Consider the following 24725-nt stretch of genomic DNA (forward strand, 5'->3'; position numbering starts at 1 on the left):
TGATTGAATGGCCAGCTGACCACTTCGGCTCCTATTTCTTAAGGCCTCTGATAGGGTGGAGAGCAGAGCAGATTAAAGACCGAATGTCCGAGTGTGCAAGGCATGGGGCAAGCAATGAAACAAAAGAATGGTTGTGAGTGTCTGAATATCAATGAGCTGTTTGGAAATATTTGGAAAGGCTGATCATGACCTTTCTGGTGTTGCTTTGTTTTAATGTTTTTTTTGTTGGATACTTGCATCCAGGGAGAGCAGCAAACATGGGTGAAGGGAGTTGAGGTGCATATTAACCATTGTCCATTTGAGCCTCAGACAAATGATGAATGTTAAAGAGCCAACCATGATTCACCACATTTCTAAAGGAACCATCAATTCTGCTTATAAAACATGAAAGTCTGTGGACAACTGTGATTGAAATAAAAGCACAATACTGGAGAAACTCAACAGGACACACAGTGTACGTTTTGTGACTTTGTCCACATCAGTGGCAGGGATCTCCCAGTGTCCAACCATTTCAATTCGGTGCCCCGCTCCCACACTGACATATCGGTTTATGGTCTCGTGTACTGTTAAACCCAGACCGCTGGAGGAGCAACATCTAACTTTTCGTCCGGCCACTCTCTTGCCGGATGGCATTAACATAGTCTTCTCCGGGTTCTGCTCACCTTTGCCCCATTCTCCCCCTCTTCCCCATCCTTCTGTCTTTCCTTCAGCTTTTCATGCCTTCCCTCTCCATTCACAGAGGTGTCCACCTTCCCCTTGTTCCCTCCTTTATCCACCCATTACCTCCTGCCTGAGGGCCCGTACTGATCCCCCTGCCCTTCCAACCCACCTCCCCTCCCCCAACTCTTATTCGGGCACCTGCCTATATTCTGCTCATACATTGATGAATGGTTTTGTATCTTTATCATTGCGACATAAAGTGCACCGATTGACCTCCTGAGTTTCTCCAACATTGTGTTTTACATCAATTCTGCTTCTCCAACGCAGCTAGCTGGACATTGGATTGCAGATTGTGAATTGAAAAGTCACAGCATGGTGAAAGTTGAAAATATTATTATGCAATGTATTCCTTATTCAAGGAGGATTACACATGATGGATTAGTATGCAGTTTATTCTTGTCCCTGTTGCAATGTAGAACATTTTGATTTATTGCTTTAAGTGCTCTGGGGCTTACCTGTGGTTTTGAACATCTCTGCTATAGAGCAGTTGTGCAAGGGACTGCTCCAATTTAATCCAGTGCAGTGGCATAGCTATAGGTGGAGCACAATCTTCAAAAGTGGCGCCTTTTCAACATTTAAAAATACACTAGTTCCCTTGTGCGATAAAAGTTGAACCTCTATTTTTTTTTGTTACTTTATCACATGGCCTTGGAAGAACTTTCTAGATTCATGCATTGCTTTATTCGATCGGCCTCCAGCGTTTTGAACCGTGTGCTCAGTCTCTTGTGATGCGTTGGTGGCCGCTGGCAACCTGGCATCTGGGGGAACCAAACAAACCGTGACGCCATCACCTCCTCTCTAACGCTGGATGATCACACGGAACTTCCTCATTTGCATGTCGCAAGTCCCAACCCCAGTTATATGCAAGTTTCATACATAATGACACTATTACTGAAACATAAAATTAATGAATGTAGATTACAATTATGTATATTATAGCTAGATAATTAAATATTTCATGTAACGCAAGAGAAATGAGCACTCATTTCCAAGCCAAAACACGCTGGCACTGTAGCCGAGCCAATGCACTTTCCTTGCTCTCCTACCGTGGGTGCCATCGTCATTCCCCCGGCTGTTGGTACTATCATAGATTTTTTTTTCTCTGATGAGGAATACCATGGAGAAAAACATTAAGAAACTATCTAGGTGGAACAGAAAGGAAATTAAAGAAGTTGGAAATAGAGAAAAATAGTCAAGATGTCAGCAATTGGATGCCTACTTTTCATTCGGTAAGCACACGTTTTTAATTATGTTTTGATTTTAATTACAAAATAACAATACGCACTTCCTTTAAAACTGCATCTTCCTTTGGTTTTGATGTTAAATACAAAAGAGTTTAATAAATTTACCTGGTGCCTTTTTTTAAAATGTGCTCGCCCAAACCCCCCCCCCCCACCTCCCCAACTTTAGAACCTGGTTACGCCCCTGATCCATTGCCTGGATATTTGCTTTAAATAGATGGTAAGGATTTGAGCTCCATGGTGTTCTTTTAATTTACTTCCAACATGGTGTTGGCATAAAGCTCTGGAGAAAATGGTGATCAACAACCAGTCAACAACATCAACACAAGTACACAGTTACTTTTCCTGAGAAAGGAGTGGTAATCTCATTAGAAAATATAAAAAAGTCGCAGAAAACTTCTCCAATCGTTCCCTGGCTACCACTCCTGATCTTCATCACTCAATAAGAGTTCTGAGTGGAAGAGAGATCAATATTGCTTGACAATGTTAAATTGGATTGTTCATCATCCTATCTGTCAAGATACTATGAAAGACAGTTTTGCTTGTTATCTATGCAAGTCAACTTGGTTTGTGGCTTTACCAATATTTAGTTCCTTGTATTTGTTCAATTTATATAATCTATCCTTTGTTGTAATAGAATATGGGGGGGAGGGGGTGGAGGGGAGGGCCGAGGAAAAAAATAGACTCTGTATGTTATATACAGAGTTTGAAAGAGGTTGTGGTTTGTTTGGATTTGTACGAGTCTTTGGAAATCAAAAATATGTTTGAACAATAGAATGTTCTCCACAGTATGCCTGTAGCAATTTGCAAAAGTCTTTGGTGACATACCAAATTCTCTGGTACTGCCTGGGTGCACTTTGCCCATTCTCCCTGTGATGGTAAGGATTTCTTCTGGGTGCTCCAGTTTCCTCCCACACCCCAAAATCATACAGGCCAGAAACTGATTTGGGTGCTGTAAGCTGCCTCAAATGTTTTGGCAAGTGGTAGAATCTAGGGGGGGGTTTGATGGGATTGTGGAGAAGATGAAACGGGTTATGTGAAGGTTAGTGCTTGACACACAGTACAAATTTAGAGGGCTGAACTGTCTATTTCTGTGTGCCCTGCCTCTCAACATCCCAATGACTTCCCAGCTGCCAGTATATCCTTTTATAGGTTCCTGCACACCAGTTTGTTATCAAAGTGATGGTTCTTCCTCCACTACACTTTCAAGCAGTGGGTTCACAATTCACATCACATTCTGCATGGAATGCCCTTCCTCAAAAATCAGTGACCACTTGGCTTCCAATACCTCGAGAAAAACACCAAAGTATGTAGATGCTGTGATTGTAGTAAAAACACACTGAAATGCTGGGAGAAATCAGCCAGTCTTTTCAGCATCTATAGGAGACAAATATACATTGAAGAAAGGCTCAGTTCTGAAATGTCCGCAAAGAATAAGCCAGAAGCAGGAAATCTCAGAATTCAGATAATGCTGGCTGGGGGAGGAATCCAGACCAACAAAAGCTCTGCCCTCTAATTATTGAACCCATTGCTGAAGAAAAAAAGATTACCGGATCTTTTTAATTTCAGACGTCTCAATTAAATCTCCCTTTGAACTTTACTGCAACTGCATTATACTGACAAACCCCCAACCTAATGAACCTTTCAATGCTGCGAATGTTTACCTGACCTGGAAACAGTGGTCAGCGCATGCTCAGGCAAGATCACAGCCTTGTTCCTGCTTTGTGCATCGAACCGTGAGGAACTGTTGATGCAACTAAACTGGTGTTTTAAACTGCAAGTGAAACTCAGAGTTCCAGATATACTAGGCAGGTAAAGAAGCATTTATGGAAAGAAAAACACTATTTCAGGCCCAAACATCAGAACTGGTCAAATGGTGTTACATATCATTTGAGCTTTCTGCTCAGTTCTAAACATTGGAGTACAGTGTGCAGTTCTGGTCACCCAGCTACAAGAAAGATGAAAAAGGATGCAGAAAAGAATGTTTCTGATACTGGAGGACCTGACCTGGAGGCTGGATCGATTGGGAATTTTCTTCCTGGAGATCAGGAGGCTGAGGGATGACCTTGTAAAGATATAAAATAACGAGGGCATAGATAAAGTGAATTCCAAGAGTACTTTTCCAATGATAAGCGAGTCCAGAACTGAAGGTCAAGGGTTAAGGTGAGAGTGGGAAGATATGAAGGGGACCTGAGGTGCAACTTTTAGTGGGAACATGAAGCAAGCTGATAGAGCAAGCTAATAGAGAAAGCTGCACAATATGAAAGTCTGAGACCAAGTTGTTTGAAGTAAAAACACAATGGTCAAACAATGTACTTTATAGAGCAAAGACAAAGATACATAACCAACGTTTCAGGCTTCAGCCCTTCATCAAGGAATGAGCAAAATGTGGCCAGGCATCTGAACAAAATGGTGGTGGGGGGGGGGAAGCACAGTTCCACAGGCACAAGGTAAAAGGTAGATAAAGGAGGGAGGGCACACCAGCAAACAAGGGGATGGGCGTGCCTCTGTGAATGGAGAAGGAAGGGGGCGGAGAGCTGATGGAAAGAAGACAGAGGGATGGGAAAGAGAGGGAGAATGGGCAGGCTAGCAGAACCAAAGAAGCTAATGTTAATGCCATCCAGTTGGAGAGTGCCCAGATGGAAGATTAGGTGTTGCTGTTCCAATTTACAGGTCATCTTGATTTGACAGTACACGAGGCCATGGACAGACACATCAGTGCGGGAGTAGGGCATAGAATTGAAGTGGGTGGTTAGTGGAAGATCCCCATCATGGATAAAGAAAGCTGCAGAGATAGGTACAATTAAAATATTTAAAATACATTTAGAGAGGTACAATGTAAAGGAAAAGTTTAGAGGGGCAGAGACCAAATGTGGGCAAGTGGGCCTTGCTCAAATAGACAACTTGGCTTGCATGGACCATTTTAGCTGAACGGCCTGTCTGATAAGGCACGATGTCTTCCTAGCCACCTTACAAGACTTGCTGCCTCTGGGATCCCCAAAATCCTTCCATTCCTCTTTATTTCAAAGGTTCCTTTCAATGTCAGTTTTTAAAAATATAATACTTCAACAAGGGTGTCACTGTTAGCGCAACACTGTTACAGCGCAGCAGTCAGGACTGGGGTTTGAATCCCGAGCTGTTTGTGAAAAGTTTTTAACGTTCTTCCCGTGTCTGCGTGGGTTTTCTCCGGAGGCTCTGGTTTCCCCCCACCTTTCAAATCGTACCGGGGTATAGGTTAATTGGGTGTAATGGGCAGCATATATTTGTGGGCTGAAAGGGACTGTTTCCGTGCCGAAATTTAATATGTCTAACTTTAAATTTTGAAAATGTAGAGAACCCAGCCTCTAACAATAGGAGAATGAAATGCAAAAGGATCCCTTCAGAGACACTGAGTGTCTAGATTCAGCTCCAGTGCTCCTGCAGTCTCTGCAACCTCTCATCATTCTGCCATCAATTATACATTTCCTTCCCCTTTCAGCCCTCCTGAAATACATTATCTCATGCTCCTCCAAACAGAATTCCCTTTTTCTGCTTCCCACCCCCATCTTCCTTATTGTACCACATGTCCTCCAGAATAGGAACAATGAGAAGCTGAGAGCAGAGACAGGGAGATTGTTAAGGAAGCTCCTCAATCCCCTTCAAGCTCTGGAGAGCTCCCCATACATTTCAATCCACAGAGGTTGACACCTCTGTATCATGTCATTCTTCACTCAGCAGGGAAGAGATCTAATTTTGTGAGCTATGGAGAAGCATTTCCTCCCCTTTGCTGGATTTTGCCTGGTCCTCTCAAGTCTATTTCTGGACCAGTTCACTAAACCTCACCAGGTTTGGAGTTAATCTTCAGTTAACGGTCTGGTTGTCTGTTCATCTAATGCTGAAATTCAGCAGTTTTCCCACAAAGACAACCAAAGAGCTACAGACCCAGTCAACCCAGCCTCCTTATAGCAATGTGTTTCGAGAAGATGTAAATATAAAAATGAATGGCTTTAAATGATTGATTTCAAAGAGGGAGATATGCACTTGTTCCAAATCAAAAGAACATTAGTCACGCAAGATAAGCCTCTTGCAAGCAATTTACAGACTCATTCCATATCTCAGATTCCAGTGAATTTATAAAAGTGCATCAGGGGAAAGTGGCTTCACAATCATTTATAGTATCATATACAAGGAAAAGAGCTATAAAGATGTAAAATTCTTCTTTAGATTCATTGGTTTAATTCAAATGCTTGAAAAATAAGTGATTTTTGTTTTGCTGAGACCACAATTATGTTTTCAGGGAACTGGACACAAAGTCCCTTCCAAGCAACCTGATTAAAATCAGGTTAAAGATGTTTTATTAACAAAATGCCAAGCTTAATATTCATTATTTTATTGTCATGTAACAAAATTTCCTTTGGTCCTCTGAAGGGCAGGCAAAGATTTGCCATCCACAGAAATTGCCCAGCGCCCTTTAGAGTCAGAGAAAAAGAGTCTTTCTTCCACCACCCCCCCCCCCCCACCCACCCACCACACCCAAGAGTCAGAGTGCCATGGATTCTATTCATGAAATTATACAACATTGATGGATACCATTCCACCCATCCTACCTATGAAGGCTCTTTGGTAGAACTATTTAATTAGACTCGCTCACATCTTCAAATTCATACTGCCTCAGTTCGTGGATAAGATGTGGGTTGAACACTTATTCTAGAAGTTTCCACCTCTCTGTCAATGCTGCTCACCTACAAGAGTACAATTTAATGCATCCTAAAATTATGAATTCCTTGGATAGATTCTTAACATACAACTTCTAGAGCTCAAATTATAACAATGAAGGCGAACTAAACTTTAAGTAGAAAAATGAAATAATCCGATAATGAGTGGACCCAGCCAGGACAAACAATAAATCTCTGCTGCTAAACTACTAGATTGATCATTGATAATTGATATTCTCCAGCAGGGCTAACATATTCAGTTAATAACTTCCCCCTCTGACCATCTCCACTGAGTGGAGATCAAAACTAATCATGTTAATTCTTGTCGTCTCATCACTTTCCAGGGAACATGAAATCTGAATTCACTATGATTTATTATTGATGTCTGCCATGTTGTGGCAAACCAAACCTCTGAGCTTTGTACCTGATGGAAATAACCACCAAGGACAAGGGATGCAAATCCACTGAAGAGATGAAAGCCACTTTACAGCATTGAAAGCATCGTCCATGGCAAAAAAATTTGGGTTGGAAGGTGAATGCATTTTTATTCAGCAAATTGCCAACACCAATGGGAATTGGTAGATGGCAGATAAGTGAATTTTCCAATTGCTTGCATGTTACATGGATTAGTGAACTAACTGATTGATATGCCAATTTTAAACTTAGATTCTTTTTAACCTATTTATTTTCAGCGGGTTTTTTTTGTCAGTTGCTTAAGGCTGCAGCTTGCTTGAATTCTGAAATAATGGGGACTTTGCTGTATTATCATTTGTGGCACCCTTAAATGAATCACATAAAGTGACTTCAGAAATCTGCATTAATCTTCATAATTATAGATGATAACTATGCGGCATTTGAGGAAGGGGTCTGTGCTATGCTTCTTGCCGAATAGCAGTGTCAAAAGCAGCTCGTGCCCGAGCCGATCATTTGATAGTAATTTGTCCTCAAATTCCCCCATGAACATTACTGAATCTACTTCTGCTGCTCTGATCCTAACAATTTGCTGAATAAAAATGCATTTCCCTCATCTTCCAGGCTGCAGTTTAAAACCATTCTGCATGATAGATGAAGGAAGAGACATGTGTGCTATACTTAGCATCTGACAATGGTATTTAATTGCTACCACCATCATTGGACTGGTCTGGGCTGCTCCCTCGCACCTCCACTAATTCTGGTTCAGAACCTCCTTTGGCTACTGTTTTAAATTTAAATCTAGGCATTAAGAGCAGTAACAGGCCATTCTGGCCCATGAGTCCATGTTGCCCAATTAGTCTACAACCAGTGTATGGTTTTTTTGGAGGGTGGGAGGAAACCAGAATGACCAGAGGAAAACCACACAGAAGCAAGGAGAGTGTAAAAACCCATTACAGATAACGCCAAATTATGTGGAGTCTGCATATTGTCCCTTAGGCACGTTGGCTACTCTCTGAGTGCTTCAGTTCCCTTCCTCTTTATAAAAGTGTGCTAGCAGATTAATTGTAGACTGGAGAGTGGGCACAGATTACAGGGAATAAAGTGGGGGGAAAAGTGGTTTAGAACACCTATTCTCATTAGGGGCACAATGCCCCACCCTACCCCCTTTGCAGGCCACAGCACATTTCCTTGTTTTCTTTTCACCTTATGTAATAGAAATATTTTGTATGTAATCGGCAGGAGAGAAATATGGAAAAAAAAACAACTAAACTACTGCTTCACAGGGAGGGGGACCCATGAAATTTGAGTGGAGTCCTAAGGGGCCGAGATCCAAAAAGTTTGAGAATGATTGCTTTAGAAAGTGTTGCAGATATTGGAAATCCAAAAAGAAAGAGACTGCCGGAAACACTCAGCGGGTCAGGCTGCATCTGCGGGAAATGACACAGATAACATTTCAGATGAAAGACTTGGTCAGCTTTAATGGGAAGAGCCCAGAGTTAATGCTGCAGGTCAAATGCTTCCGATTAATGCTCCACCCTTCCTGCAGATGCAGACAGCTGAGTATTTCTGGCATTTTCTGTTTATTTTAAATGTCAGCATGGGATTGTTTGAGAGCCAGCACAGACTTGATGGGCACCTTCCACATCATGAGGACCCACGGAAATTTCTTGCCTTTTGTGGCTGCCAAATAATCAGCAGATTGATTGATCAGATTCATATTATTTGCTGATGCCGAACAGCGGCGGGAAACACAATGGCACAGATGTCAGTGAGTGTTTTCCACTTGGTTGGATCAAACCAGTCAGTGAGAAGGTGGGAAACAAACAAGTGCAAAGGGCAAGATAAAGGAAATGGTGATTTGGTAACACCTACCTTAGGCGTTAACAGATTGTCACAAAAGGTAACTGAGAAACACATCGTACAGACAGAAGGTGAGCCTTCACCTAGATGGTGCACTGCTGGTTTGTTTGGCTGAGAGATGGTTGCATTGCAGGGATGCAGGCAGGAGTGTGCATTTTAATTCTCAACACCCATCACTTCCCTGTATTTACCTCTTTCTCAGGCTTATTGCTGCGAGAGAGGGAGGAGGAACCTACTGCCCAGCTGGCCCCTCCTGACATCCCATCTCCTGTCCAAGTCTGTGACCCATTGAAATATTTGGAACTCTGGAAGGAGATGGGAGGAAAATTTCTGGATTAATATTAGGCGAGTGGGCCAGGACGAGGCAGATGCAATATAATGTGGATAAATGTGAGGTTATCCACTTTGGAGGTAAGAACAGGAAAGAGGACTATTATCTAAATGGTATCGGTTTAGGAAAAGGGGAGATGCAGCGAGACTTGGGTGTTGCTGTACATCAGTCGTTGTAAGTGGGCGTGCAGGGGCAGCAGGCGGTGAGGAGGGCGAATGCGATGTTGGCCTTCAGAGCAAGAGGATTCTAATACAGGAGGAGTAGGGAGATCCTGCTGCAGCTGGACAGGGCCTTGGTGAGACCACACCTGGAGTACTGCGAGCAGTTTTGGTCGCCTTATCTAAGGAAGGACATCCGCGCCATGGAGGGGTTGCAGAGAAGATTCACTAGACTGATATCAGGGATGGAAGGGCTTGGACATGAAGAAAAGGATGGATAGACTTGTATTCTCTGGAATTTAGAAGATTGAGGGGGGATCTGACAGAAACATAAAATTCTTCAGGGTTTAGACAGACTAAATGCAGGTAGGTTGTTTCCAATGCTGTGAAAAACCAGAACCAGGGGTCACAGTTTATGGATAAGGGGGAAGATTTTTAGGATTGCGATGAGGAAAAATTTCTTCTCTCAGATGGTGGTGGACCTGTGGAATTCTTTGCCACAGGAAGTAGTTGAGGGTGGTTCCTTGTCATTATTTAGGAGTAGGTTAGATTTGGCCTTTGTGGCTAAGGGGATCAGGGGGTATGGAGAGAAGGCAGGAACTAGAGTATCAGGGGGGAATGGGGAGAAGGCAGGAACCAGGTACTGATCACCCATGATCATATTGAATGGCGGTGTAGGCTTGAAGAGCCAAATAGCCTCTTCCTGCACCTATTTTCTATGTTTCTATGAAGCATGGTAGAATACTTTGACTGTCTCACAACCTCAAAGGTTTACACCATTTTGTTAATTAGTGCACAGCAACCCTTAACATTCACTACCTTCACCACCAGCAGAGGGTAGTTACATGTACACAAGACACCAGTCGCTTGTCAAGGCAACTCAGAGATTTAATAATACCAGTAATTGAGCTTTATAATGGAAACTGACAGTGACAGAAACAGTGGCAAGGCCAAGGTCAACAGAAGAATGAAGGTGGAGTTAAATATAAAAGATGAGATAGAAACCCTCTACACTGGAGGAGAAACCCATTGTAAACTGCAGGAGCATTGCATACTTTGATAATACAGTAAAACCTCATTAGAATGCAATAGCTGGGATCCAAGATTTCATACCGTGTTACAGCCGAGTCGCGGAACAGATGCAGGAGCATCTGTCCCTGCCCTGACATCCCTCGCCGGTAGGTGGGGCAGCGGGAAGGGGGCAGAGGCAGCGGGGAGTTGGGTCGCCGGCTGATTGTCATCAGCCCACCGCTTAGCAGCCACCCGCGCAATAAGCGATTCCACAGATGAAGAAATTGCATTCTAATGAGGTTTCACTGTATTTGGAGGGATTACTGGGCATCTGATTGACCAAGTAGAACCGACGAAACAGTGTTCTCCGGTCCTCGGTGCAAAACATGCAGGCACACAGACAAATAATAGTATGCAGGACATGTTTTCATCTATAAAATAAATGAATATTGTTTTGTACAAATGAGAGTTTCGAATGGTTAGTGTGAGCAGCCCCTTTGGCCATTCAGCTTCGTAGTTTACAGTACAGTTTAATTTAACAGAGAGCCTGAGCATTAATTGATTGGGCCATTTATAGGTGTGGAGAAGATGTATTTGTTGTGGAAATGTATTGAGGAAGGGAGAGATTTAATGCATTGTCATGTACAAAACAAAATCTTTCCTTTGTTTGGCCTCCAACTAATCCATGGAGGGTGGGGTGGGCGGGGGGGGGGGGGGGGGGGGTGAAGAGCGAGCAAGAGAGAGAGAGAGACTGGGGGATGATTGAAATAATAATGATTGGAAATCAAAATTTTGTAATTTTTCCTCACAGGAGTTGCTGAATTATTGACAGTTTTATGTGATATAGTTCTTAATTTAAAATATACAGAATCTTGAGTGTGAATTATTATGATGACCACAGCAAGAGCAGAAATTGACATAATATGATCATGGGAATTTAGTGTTTGTTCCAATATGATTGAACAGCACATCTGGTGTGCAGAATGTAATTTGGCCAGCAAGATTTTCTGCAGTGTGATTGGTGTTGACTAAAAGAAGCAAATGCTCAATGGAAAATAGAACAAGACTGAAATACTGACAGCTTGGCAGATAAATGGCCACAATACACACATGACAGACCAGAAATAGTATACAGGATCCTGGACTTTAAACATATGAGTATCACTTTGAGATAGTTATGTTGAACCTTCCCTCCCCATCAATCTTTCCTTTGGTACCTTTCCCTGTTAATGCAGGAGATGCCCCACTTGCACTCACACCTCCTCCATTCAGGGCCCCAAACAGTCCTTCCAAGTGAAGCAACATGTCACTTGTGAACGGGGCAGGGGTCAACTGCTGCATCTGGTGCTCCCGTTGTGGTCCCCTCCACATCGGTTAGACTGGGCTCAGATTAGGAGATCACGTTGAGCACCTGGACACTGTCCGCAGCAATAGCGTGGATCTCCCAGTGGCCACCCTTTTCAATTTCCCCATCCCGTTCCCTTGCTGACGTCTCTACATGGCCTCATGCACTGTCAGACGGAGACCACCTGCAAATTGGAGGAACAACACCTCATCTTCCATCTGGGCATCCTCCAAACAGATGGCATTAGCATGCACTTCTCCATTTCCATTAGACCTTCTCCAGATTCCGTTAGACCCCCTCCTATCTTTCCACATCCCCCCTGTCCTCTCACTATCTCTCTTTTCCCTTTTCCCTCAGTCTCCTTACACAGAGCCAAAATCTATTCTCACTTTTCTCTCATATCCAATTAACATCTTTTGTTGGTCTGGACTCCTCCCCTGGCCATTCTTCAGTCTTTATTCAGACACTTTTTCTTTTTTCTTATACCTTGAAGTTGGGCTCAGGCATGAAAGTCAGTGATATATCTGTACTTCCTATGGACTCTAAGAGACCAGCTGGGTTCCTTCAGCATTTCTGTGTGTTTTTATGTTGAGCCTTCCCTGTCTCCCCAGCCAGACACCCTAGTCCAAGCTCTACCAGAGGCAGAGTTAACGAAGTGGAGACTGAAAAACATCAAGCTCCTTGGAGTTCACTTAACTAGTGACCAAACATGGACACAGAACATCTCCTCACTTGTCAGGAAACCACCACAGTGACTGCACTTCCTAAGAAGACTGAAGCTGGCAAGGCTACCGATCACCATCATGTCAACCTTCTATAGGAGCTCTGTCTAGAGATTCCTGGCTGTCTGCATCACAGTGTAGTATGGTTGCTGCAGAGAAAAAGATTGGAAGTCAATCCACAGGACCATTAATAGTGGCAGAGATGATCACTGGAGTCTACCTCCACCCACCCACCCCATAGACGTGATCTACCAGGATCGTTGTCTGAAAAGGGCGCACAAAATCATTGAGGACCCCTTCCACCCTGCACACAGCATCTTACTTTCAGCTGCTCCTGTTGGGAAAGAGATACAGGAGGATCAGAGCCAGCACCACCAGACTGAGGAACAGCCTCTTCCCACGGGCAGTGAGAATGCTGAACGACCAAAGGAACTGCTCACGCTGACCATCCGAGACTCTCAGATGCACAAAACAACCTTGATTTATTTCTATATGAATACTTGTCCTGCGTATGTATTGCTTGTCTGTATGCGTGTTATGTCTGGCTGTGTCTCTGCGGGTTTTGCAACCAAGACCGAAGAACGCTGTTTCGTTGGGTTGTACTTGTGCAATTGGATGACAATAAACTTGACTTGAACAACAACAGCACGAGTTACACCTCAAGACTACGTAGCCAGCTATTATGATAGGAAAGCCCGACCTTTGCACAGATTCAGTGGCAGGCTTCCAAATAGAATTGGAGAAACATTGAAGCAGGAAACTCACTGCAGGGAAGAATAGGCAGCAGAATTAATTTGGTACCTCTCTAAAAGAGTTAACTCAGTGACAGTGGCTCACATGGCTTCCTAATGTGCCATGCGATCCTGTCAACCATTGGCAGTTCAAGCAGGATGCAAACAGCTTAACTAAGGGCCATTGGGGCACTTTTCACTGTTTGTTTGATATTCATGGTTTAATTTTAATAATTCAAATAGCACCTTCAACTGTTTGTGAAATGGGGGGAAAAAAAACATTGATATGAGCCAACTTGAAATGTGAGATCAATTTCAAATGCTTTTGGGTGCTTGGGAATGTTCTCTTACAGAGGAACAGAGCATTATATTTCTACAATGAATTTTTAAAAAAAATCATACTCTGGGAAAGTGAGCAAATGCTTGGGTATAATCTGCTGGCTAATAATCTTGTTAAAGAGGATCACTGGGCTGCAAAACCTGCTCCAGACTGTCAGATGAATGGTCAAGGGTGGAGTGCAAGGGTCAGCAGCCCCTGCAACCATTAACCGCACATGTCAAGGGAGGCGCACCAATTGGACCTGCTAAACTGTAAAGGCGTCGATTGCTTCCCGGGATGACTGGCAGTGTGGCAGCCCGCTTCCGCTATTCCTCTTTATTAAACTAAATGCAGCCTGCGGCAACAAAGCACCTACAAACACACACGGGCACGCACATACATAAATAGAGCAGTGGATGGTATATCAGAGAATTGAATACAGACCTGCATGAAGTGTGTTTCAGCTGTGGGGCCTGGAGGAGACAATATTGTATGGAATGTTCTTCGTGATGGTTTCAAGTCAAATAGGATTTAGAGACTTGAATGCACAGTGGCATTAATTATCATTTGTTTAACATTAACACTACACAGGGGAGGAATGCTACAACACTATATTTAATCTCTCCGCCAGCACAGTGGAGGTGTAAAAAATGACAGCATTAGTGTAAATGTACAGCACACTCTATAAGCTCTCATTTGTTCCTCTTAAGGAGATGAATAAAATCTTTCTTTACATGCGTGGTTTTAACCCACTTCTTCCAATTTGGTTCTAACAGACAGGTTTCCTCTATCAGCTGGAATGAAGATCAATCCTCATCTCTCGAGATTTTGTAGCATAATCCTGGTTCTAATCCTTTTCCTCTTATCTAGCTCACTTTCCCCCCCATCCCTAGGCTAAGGTCCCATGAAGGTACAAGATTTAGGATATCAATTGATATAGATACTAGCAGACCAAATTTGGCCAACCCTTTCAATTCTGCACCCTACTCCCAACCGTAGAAATTGGTGTCTGGAAGCTGGTAGCTTCCCATGAAGACTGATGAGTCGGACCTGCGTGCCAGGAAGAAGAGGCAGGGGGGTTAATTATGTAAGGTGCCCTGGCTTCACATCTGCAGCCTGGGACCAATCAAGGGTCAAACAGCAAAGCCTACAGATGCTGTCATCATGATGTCATCAGCCTGCCACTAGTCAGCCACGCAGCGGCTGTACGTTCATGTGAGGTGGCAGAGAGGGACTGCACTCAACGCCTTGAAGCTGGCCACCGAGGTAAGTCTCCCGACGCAAGGTCAGAGAATCCCCAGCTTTACAGTCGGGCTTTTTTCACTGCATGAATGGGCTGATTGAGTAAAGTACATAAACGTGCTGAATGACGTCAGCAGGTTATGCAGTGTGTCTCAGAAGAAAAGGGTCATGACCAACATTTTGGCCTTAGCCCTTAGTCAAGGAATGGCTCCTACAGATGCTGCAAAACCTGCTGAAGCTCTCGAGCACATTTGTGTATTGCGACTGATCAAAAGCTCCTCAAGTCCCTCTGAAACATTTGGCCATTATATTAAGCAAATGGCTAAAGTAATCAGGGCAAATAAGTTAAGTCATCAAAGATGAAACCAATTAGGAATTCAAGTTACTTCCACTCCTGTGTAGAGTCTACAAGCTATTATGATATCACACACACTAAAAATCCACTGCATTATGTTCCAATTCCTAGCCAATGAATTTCTTGACCACCATTCAGCTTCTGGTCCTGTTAATCACCCCATTTCCAACAACGGTTTCCACTTCAAATGTATTTTGGAGGCACAGAGGCAGCTTGCATCATCCTGCGAATGTGACAAGACATGGGTTGTGTTTACCTTTCTCAAATATGTAATTGAGGACTCATGTTCTCCTGTCTGTGTATTTAACTGGATCTTTGCTCACCAACTGTTCAGCTTGGCCAAGATTATACTGCAATTCTCCTTCATTACACATTGTCTGGCCTCCTGCTTACTCCTGTCACTTACGGTTTTGTACATTGGCGTTTAGGTCCGAGCGGTCAGGTTACATCTAGTGCACTGCGCCCTCCAACTCTCAGCCACCAACTGCTGATTCCTTTTACAGGTTAAATGTTTGCATCCTCTCTCCTCACCAGTCGACTGCCGGGCCCCCATTAGTTTCAAACGACCATGGATACAAGTGCTATTTACTATTTGAATGGCAATAGATTAAGGGATGGGGAAGTGCAGAGAGACCTAGGGGTACTTGTACACCAGTCTCTGAAGGCGAGCATGCAGGTACAGCAGGCGGTTAAAAAGGCAAATGGTATGTTGGCCTTCATATCAAGAGGGTTTGAGTATAGGAATAAGGATACCTTACTGCAGCTGTACAGGGCCTTGGTGAGACCCCACCTGGAGTATTGTGTACAGTTTTGGTCACCTTATCTAAGGAAGGACATTCTTGCAATGGAAGGAGGGCAGAGGCGATTCACCAGGCTGATACCTGGAATGTCAGGAATGACTTATGAGGAAAGATTGCGCAAATTGGGATTGTACTCACTGGAGTTTAGAAGATTGAGAGGGGATCTCATAGAGACATATAAAATTCTGGCAGGACTGGACAGGATGGATGCAGATGGGATGTTTCCAATGATGGGAAAATCCAGAACCCGGGGCCATGGTTTGAGGATAATAGGCAAACCATTTAGGACCGAGATGAGGAGGAATTTCTTTACCCAGAGGGTGGTGAATCTGTGGAATTCATTGCCACAGAGGGCAGTGGAGGCAGGTTCATTAAATATATTTAAGAGGGAATTAGATATATTTCTTCAGTATAAGGATATTAAAGGTTACGGAGAGAAGGCGGGGACGGGGTACTGAACTTTAAGATCAGCCATGATCTTGTTGAATGGCGGAGCAGGCTCGAAGGGTCGAATGACCTACTCCTGCTCCCATCTTCTATGCAATGATGCCCAGTGACTCGTGAATTAGACACCACCACAACTACACCTTTTAGGCTATTTGAAGTAAATAATTGCCCGATCTCCATAAAATTGTGATGCCATCTTCAGTCGAGGCAGTTTGGGATCGGATCTCTTGCTGACATTTTTTTAAATGCAATTATTAGTATCAGGCCACTGAAATAGGCCTCAATTCTCAGTCAGGAGGCTGTGGCTCCACGTCCTCACAATCTCGACCACTAAAATCTAGGCTGACCTTCCACTGACTTATTGTGGGAGGAGCTGTCTTTTGGGTCCAATCAAGTCTGAAAGCTTCTTGTAGATGGACATATTGAAGAACAACAGGGCAGTTTTGTCACGTGAAACACAAAATTCTGCAGACACTGTGATTGTAGTCCAAGCACAGACATGCTGGAGAAACTCAGCTGGTCTTGCAGCATCCACAAGAGGGAAAGACGTTTTAGGCCTGAGCTCTTCCACAACTTAAGTGAAATAACACAGGCACCTGAATGAAAGGCTGGGGAACGAAAGGGGGGAAGAATGGGAGGGGGGAGGAGTCCAGACCAACAGACAAAAGGTGTTGATGGAAGGAGAGAACTGATTTGGACTCTGAAAGACTAAGGGAAGAGGAAAGAGAGATAGAGACAGAGTGAGAGGAAAGGAGACAGGGGAGAAAGAAGATGGGGAAGGGGGTTTAATGTTAATGCCATCCAGTTGAAGGGTGCCCAGACAGAAGGTGACATGTTGCTCCTGGGTTTGAAGTTAAAAGAAATAATTGAGGATGGAAATTAATGGGATTGCTCTGAGCACTAACATTGAATTGAATGACATCTTTGTCATAAAGAAATAGTAGAAAATACAGGATTATCAAGGGGGACCTGATTAACATAGTCACTCGTGCAACACTGCTACAGCACCAGCGAGCCAAGTTCAAATCCCACGCTGTCTGTTAGGAGTTTGTATGTTCTTCCTGTGTCTGCATGGGTTTCCTCCCACCCTTCAAAACGTACTGGAGGTTGTAGGTCTATTGGGTGCAAATGGGCAGCACGGGCATGTGGGCCGAAAGGGTCCATTATCGTGCTGTATGTCTAAAAATCTAATTATTATCACTCATTTGTGGCAGACAGCTGTGGATAATATTCACCGCTACATTTCTTACATGAGAACACCAACTATATTTGTGAAATATTTATTCACTTTTAGGAATCTGGACATTGCTGGAATGGCTGCCATTTATTACCCTTGAGAAACTAGGTAATGAGCTTTTAACATTTCCTACTCTTCCTGACCCAAATTTTATCGATGAACACTTGGAGTTATAATTTACTCATAAAGGCATGATATCTGCTTTATATTATAAATTATTGAATATGAAACCAATTTCTTTGTAGAATTAAAACTGAATGGGAGAATTATTGGAACATCTCCTTCTCAGAAGAAAAATGGACCTCAATTTGGGGTCTGATTTACGATTCATCATTGTGTGCTGGGCATAGACTTATTTAATTCAAAGTGCTCCATCGTGTACATTTCTCCAAAGTCAAACTTGGATGAATTTATTTTACAATATTTAAAAAAAAGTAGAGGGTATATTTAAATTTAGAGTTAGACATAGAGCACAGTTATAGGCCCTTCCAGCCCACGAGCACAAGCCACCCAATTACACTCAATTAATCCACAACCCTGTACATTTTTTTTTTAAAAGGGTGGGAGGAAACTGGAGCATCTGAAGGAAACCCATGCAGACAAGGGGAGAATGCTCAAACTCCTTATAGATAGTGCCAGATTTGAACCCTGGTCACTGACACTGTAACAGTGTCGTGCTAACTATGGCACCCAGAAGTATTAGTATTACAGTATTACAAAAGTTGCAATGATGCATTGTTAGGAGGACAAAGTGCAAAATATAGAGAAAAATACAGTTAAGCAGTGCAGTGGCATCATCTTTTACTGACAAGTAGCCCATTCAAGAGTCTGATAACAGCAGGAAAACCTGCAGGAGATGCTGGTCCTCATCCACTTGTTCATTTGCTAACAGAGGTGTGGGTTTGAAAGATGTCAAAGACTGTTGTGCATTTTGTAGGTGATGCACACAGTGGTGGGTGAGTTTCACAGTTTTCAGCTTTACATATTTAGATATATTCAAAAGAGTTGACCCTATTGGTTCAAGGGATCAAGGGAAAAGAACGAAAACTGGAATAGGGACTGAAGTTTTATCAGCTGCGATCATATTGAATGGTGTAGCGAGCTGAGGCCTGAATGGCTTACTCCTGTATCTATTTTATTTGTTTCAAATGTTTTTCTTTCATTCCATAATGGGCATCTTCAAATTTACTTGCAATGAAATCCATTTTGTTATTAATTTCATACTTTCTCCAGCATTAGCCATGAATAATTTCCCAATGCAGCGGCAAGAAACGGCATCTGGCAAAGTAAGGATACTTTTGTGACCTTATCTAGATACTTGACTTTTCTTGTCAGCCTTAATATAAAAGTCATGTCAATTAGCAGATTCTGAATTCCAGCTGCTATACCATATCAGATCTGCATCTAGAGTCTTGGAGAACAGTATTATTTCAGTGGCCATACACAAGCATGTGCACACACGCATTCACAGGCATAAACTCGCATGTCCACAAACCTGCGAACATGCACACAAAAACAAATGCAAACATATATACATACACACAATTCCCCTATCACACACGCAAACACCCATATACACAGAAAAATACTCAGAGACAAAAAACGCAAACACCTCCCCCACCCCCCCCCCCCCCCACCACCCCGCCCCACCTGTGAAAACGCACTTAACCAGCTAACTCATTTACCATTTAATCTTTTGGTCCCCAAAATGTTATCAAATGTAGTTTGGAGTTTAAATCCATCATCCTTCCCTGTGGAAATTAAATTCATCCAATATGGCCCACAGCTGAGGTCTGTTTTGTCTGGCACACCAGCACTGGTATTGCCGAGCACACAGGCACAAACACAAGCATTACCACACAGGTTTTGGACTGGGTTTTAGTGCAAGGGCGAGAAGGAGGAGGTATTGAAATTGACAATTGACTCACATGAACACCATGATCCCCAGAACTCCAAAAACTACTGAAGAATCAGTGAAACAAGTGAAAATAAAGGCAGATGGAGATCAGATATGCGGGGGTAGTGGGGGGGTGGGGGGAACAAACTATAAAAGCAGAAGCTGGACACGCCAACTTGAAAACAATCTTGGATAATGTTGAAAGAAAGCTTGAAAATAAAACATTAATATGGACCTCAAACATCTAACATTTGAATATTCAAAACAATTATCATTGCAGTTTCGGATGGAATAATTTTATCCATTTAACTATGCCATGCAAGATTGAATCACGGACATCTTTCACAAACCTGCCACATCCACCTTATCATTAATTTGCAAACCATGGCCATCTGTGTGCTCTCATCCAAGCATCTTCAGTTTCAAATCCAACATTATTGAATCAATCCAGTACCTGTCAGCTTAGTATCTGGGTTACCAACTTCAACGTTCCATTTACAATATTGAATTCCACCTGCTATTTCTGTTACACATCAATTTTATCTGTCCAGGGCTTTTGATCACAGGCAGTGTTATTCATCTGGTCAATTGCAAATCCTAAAACACACATTTAAATTGATATCACATCTTTTCCAACTTTCATCAAGATTGTCACTCATCACCTCCAAGCACATCATCTCACAGGCCATAAACTAGATCTCTCATTCAATGAAATCATGGCTGGCGTTCAATTTGTGTTGATATTCCCTTGATCCAGAGCCTTTCATATCCTTGACTTGCAAAAATCCATCAATAGTTTAAAATTACTGACAATGAGAATCTACTGTTTGTTTTTTCTGTGGTGGGTTGGGGGGGGGGGGGGAGGGGGGCTAGAATTTAGCCATAACCTGCACATCCTAACTTTGGCAGTAAAGCATGTCGGCATCAAAGGAAGATTTGAAATGTTTTTGTGTACCTGACAATTTAAATGGCAAGGAGTGGATGTGAGGTGTAGTTGAAGTAAGGCTCATCAAGTCGTGGAGACTGCCATTCCCCAAGACCACTTACAGAGGTTGAACCACAGAGTGGGCTGGAGAGACGTCATTGTAATGAGGAAAGAAGGAACACGCAGATAACACATGGAGAGGGAGGAGAGTTTGGCAGCAAAGGCTCACTTGGGAAACCTAATCAAAGACAGGAAGCAGGACTACTCATCCTTCAAACGCAGTTTCTGCCGCCTTGCTGGCGATTGCACGGATTGGATTGTGTGGCTTTGAATTTACCAGCACAACTCCATCTAATTTCAGTTTTGTGCAGAGTCAATTAAGCGGGAAAACTTCTCCGGGTGAATCACTCCATTCGTGGAATTAGTTGGAACATGAGAACAAATCATATGACAGCACATGACATTGTAATTTTTAAAATAAATTAAATTTAGGTTATGTATTTGACTGAAGTGAGGCATCATTTTCTTCCTTAAGCCATTCTTCATTTCTCTGCACCAAGGACAAGATTTTCCTTGAGGCATTTGTCCTGGGGAGGCATCACCAGGCAAGTAGTAACGACAGCACTTAGCCGAGCCTTGCAACATCTGTGCTCAGCGAAGGTTGCCACTTCTGACAACTGGAGGCTTGGTTTCAGGGTAGAAAGTGGAGAGTAGGGGGTTTGAGGGGTGGAAAGAGAGGTGTAGAGGGAATAGTGTGTGTGCATCACGACCTATTATGCTCCATGGTGAGGTCCATGACAGGTCTCCTATCATCTGACAATCACTCTAGCAGCACGTGAAAACAAAAGAATACAAGAAATTGAAGGAGTCAGCCATCTACCCCCATCGAGCCATGCAATTAGATCATATTTAATCTGGCCACAGACTCTTCTCCACTTCCACATAACCCTTCGTTCCACGACAATTCAAAAATCTGTCTCTTTGCCTTAAATGCATTTAATGAGGTAGCCTCTACTATTTCATTGGGCAGAGAATTCCACAGATTCACTACTCTCTAGGAGAAGCAATTCCACCTCATCTGTCTTCAGTCTTCTCCCCTGAATCTTGAGGCAACATCCCCTGGCTGGAGTCTCACCTGCCCATGGAAACAACCTCCCTGCTTTTATCTAATCTCTTCCTTTCATGTTTACAAATTTCTATAAGATAGCCCTCCATCCTACTATCTCCCAAAGTCATCTCAAATGACTCAATCTTTCCTTATAAGCTAACTTCCTCATTTCCAGAACCAACCTGGTGAACCTCCTCTGCATTGCCTCCAAGGCCAGTATTTCCTTTCTTAGGAGGGAGAGCAAAATTTCAGAATCAGAATTTATTGTCATTAACAAGTCATGAAATTTAGTGTTTTGCAACAGTATCATAGTGCAAACATTCATATTATAACCATCTTATACCATAGTGCAGAGTCCTTGGTTCATTGATTATACAGGAATCTTATGCCAGCGGGCAAGAAGCTGTCCTTGTGCCACTGAGTGCTCATCTTTAGGCTCCTGTACTTATTCCCGATGGTAGCAGAGTGAAGAGGGCATGGTCTGGGTGGTGGGAGTCTTTGAGAATAGAAGCTGCTTTTTTGAGACACCGCCTCAAGTCGACGTCTTCGATGGAGTGAAGTCTGGTACCTGTCATGTCGCAGGCCAAGTTAACAATCCTCTTGAGTTTATTCTTGTCCTGAGAGTTTGCCCCTCCATTCAGTGATGAACCCAGCCAGAATGCTCTCTGCAGTACACCTGTAGAAGTTTACGAGAGCCTTTGGTGACATAGCAAACCTCCTCAGATGCCTCACAAAGTACAGCCACTGGCGAAACTTCTTTGTGATTGTATCAACATGAAGGATCCAGGACAGATCCTCGGAGATGTTGATACCCAGGAATTTCAAGTTCTTGACCCTCTCCAATACTGAGCCTTCAATGAGGACTGGGTCACGTTCCCCTGATTTTTTTCCTGAAGTCCACAATCACCTTGGTTTTGCTGATATTGAGCGCAAGGTTGTTGTCATTACACCATTCAACGAGTTGATGTATCTCCTATACACTTCCCCATTGCAGTTTGTGATTCCGCCGACAATTGTGGTGTCATCGGCAAACTTGGAATTGTAAGCAGTACTCGGCAATATCCCTAGCTCTGACGTTCCTGTAAATCTTCATCTCTCTAGCTCATTCTCTTTCTCCCCTCTGCAATCATTTGTTGCATCGAAAGTAGCAAAAGAATATATTGGTGCTCCGTGGCTGGTATATGAAGAGTGTGTTTAAGCTTTGATATGATTCTCTCACTGCTCTACTGCCAAGGATCATAAGAAATGTTTAATTGAGTGGCCCCATGGGAAAAATGTCAAGTTTTATGCACCTTTCTCTTGCCATTTTTAACAGAAAATTTGCTTTTTTCAGCATGATCTCTCATTAGATAAAGGCATGTGAAAAATATTATTTTAGCCTACCTAAAAAGGAAGTCCAACCCAATTTCTGGGCTTAGACGTCCTGGTATTACTGGCTGGAGAGTCCATGTCTTTGACCCTGTCGTCTTGCAAAACTAAACCAGAGCACAAATCTAGGTATGATCAAAGGTGGGTATTTTCCAGTTCTGAATGCAACGTGATGCTTCAACCTTGGGATTTAAATCACTGAGGAAACTTTACAACCATTCATTAATTTATTTAATAGAAAAAAAGACGACCGAGGGCTCATGACAATTGCATTTCAGATCCCCTCAGGGCCATTTATGTTTTGATTGTATAATGCAATAATCCTGCAGTTAGCAACTCAGAGGTAGATTGAGGAAGAGGTCAAAAATCCCAGGGGAAATTCTTGCAGTCCTTCACATTCTGATATGGAAGGGTGAAGTGGGATAGGAATAACTTTCGCCTTCCCCTCTGAAGTAGTATGCCAATGGACTTGATGGCTCACCAGTCATTGAACTGGCCCGATTTTAATTCCCAATAAAGCATTAACGGGCTGAAAAATCAGTGAGGGTGTATAATGTCAGGGTAGGGGCAATGCAATTCATCAAGCTACTGGCCTGCCAAAGATATCTTTTAACCATCTTAGCAGTTAAGTGGGACTTCACATTGCTTTTCTCTGCAAAGTGTCAATCCAGTTGGTTTGTGGACCATGTAGAGATTAAACCTGAATAAATCAGGGAGTGAACATGCTTTCAATAAGACCACTTAACCCACCTCAATAAAATGCCACATACAGACTAAACCTCATCATCATGAGTTGTTTCTGTGTTCAAGAAATTAAGTCTCCCATCATTTGAATTGCTAATGTAACTCATGGAATGCAAATAACATGGCAGATTGGGAAATTACTGATAAATTTCAATGATCAGATAATTTAAATTAAGTGGTTTTAAATTGCACAACTTTTCGACTTTCGACATTGCCTCTCCTAATATCCCTTCTGAACAAAATTAGCCAATGTCAATTAACAACAAATTATGGCTCAGAGGCATTACACCATTAATTCCATCCGTGATTGGTCAGGATGATTTAAGCAGATCTGATGCCAAATGACATTTGGAAAATGATTGGGTGGCTGAAGTAGTAAAGGCTTTAAGATTTCATACTCATCAAGAGATACAGCAAAGAAAGAGACACTTCAGCCTATCAATTCTCTATCAACCATCAAGCATGGAATTTCACAGTAATCTAATTCTCCCCACATTCCCATCAAGAATCAACACACAAGGGGCAATTGTCAATCACCAATCAATCTGGAATGCAGTTGGAAAGCAAAGGACCAAAGGAGAACATGCAAACTCCACACGGACAGCACTGGAAGTTGGGATTGAACCTGGGCTTGTGAAGCTGGAACTCACCAGCTGGGCTGCCTTACAGCCATATACATTCAATCTAATCACTTCCTCAAAAAAAGTTAGTTTATTTTTGTCCATGTGAAAACCCAAGTGAAAGTCAAGTGCACAAAAGTGTTGAAGAACCTCAACGAGCATCCAGAGGAAGTTGAAGGCAGTTGGATTTTCTGACCTGAGCCCTTTGTTGGGAATGTTGAAAATCAGATGGACAGCTGCATCAAAAGCTGGGGGGGAGAAGCACAGGCTAACAGATAGGAGGTGGCTACCATGGGAGGGTAAAGACAAAGAAACTGAGAAGTGATCGGGGGAAGAGGTTAAAGGGCTAAAAAAATTCTCTCTCTGATAGGAGCGGGAATGTCAAGGGGTGAGGAGCAGGAAGAATGGGGATAGAGAAGTCACAGGCACAATTTTT

The 24725-nt window shown here is 42.9% G+C and overlaps 1 protein-coding gene and 1 long non-coding RNA gene across 2 annotated transcripts in view; one reads left to right on the plus strand and one right to left on the minus strand.

The window, feature by feature from the left end:
* Positions 1–24725, minus strand: part of LOC138743782 (VPS10 domain-containing receptor SorCS1-like) — an 800159-nt gene that overhangs the window by 528657 nt on the left and 246777 nt on the right. The gene's annotated exons all lie outside the window — the stretch shown is intronic.
* On the plus strand, positions 14745–23037 carry LOC138743907 (uncharacterized). Its single transcript, XR_011345109.1, has 4 exons — positions 14745–14812; positions 17685–17735; positions 18861–18913; positions 22891–23037. It is a non-coding gene; the product is annotated as an uncharacterized lncRNA (long non-coding RNA).

This window comes from Narcine bancroftii, chromosome 10, assembly GCF_036971445.1.
Source record: "Narcine bancroftii isolate sNarBan1 chromosome 10, sNarBan1.hap1, whole genome shotgun sequence".
Taxonomy (NCBI): domain Eukaryota; kingdom Metazoa; phylum Chordata; class Chondrichthyes; order Torpediniformes; family Narcinidae; genus Narcine; species Narcine bancroftii.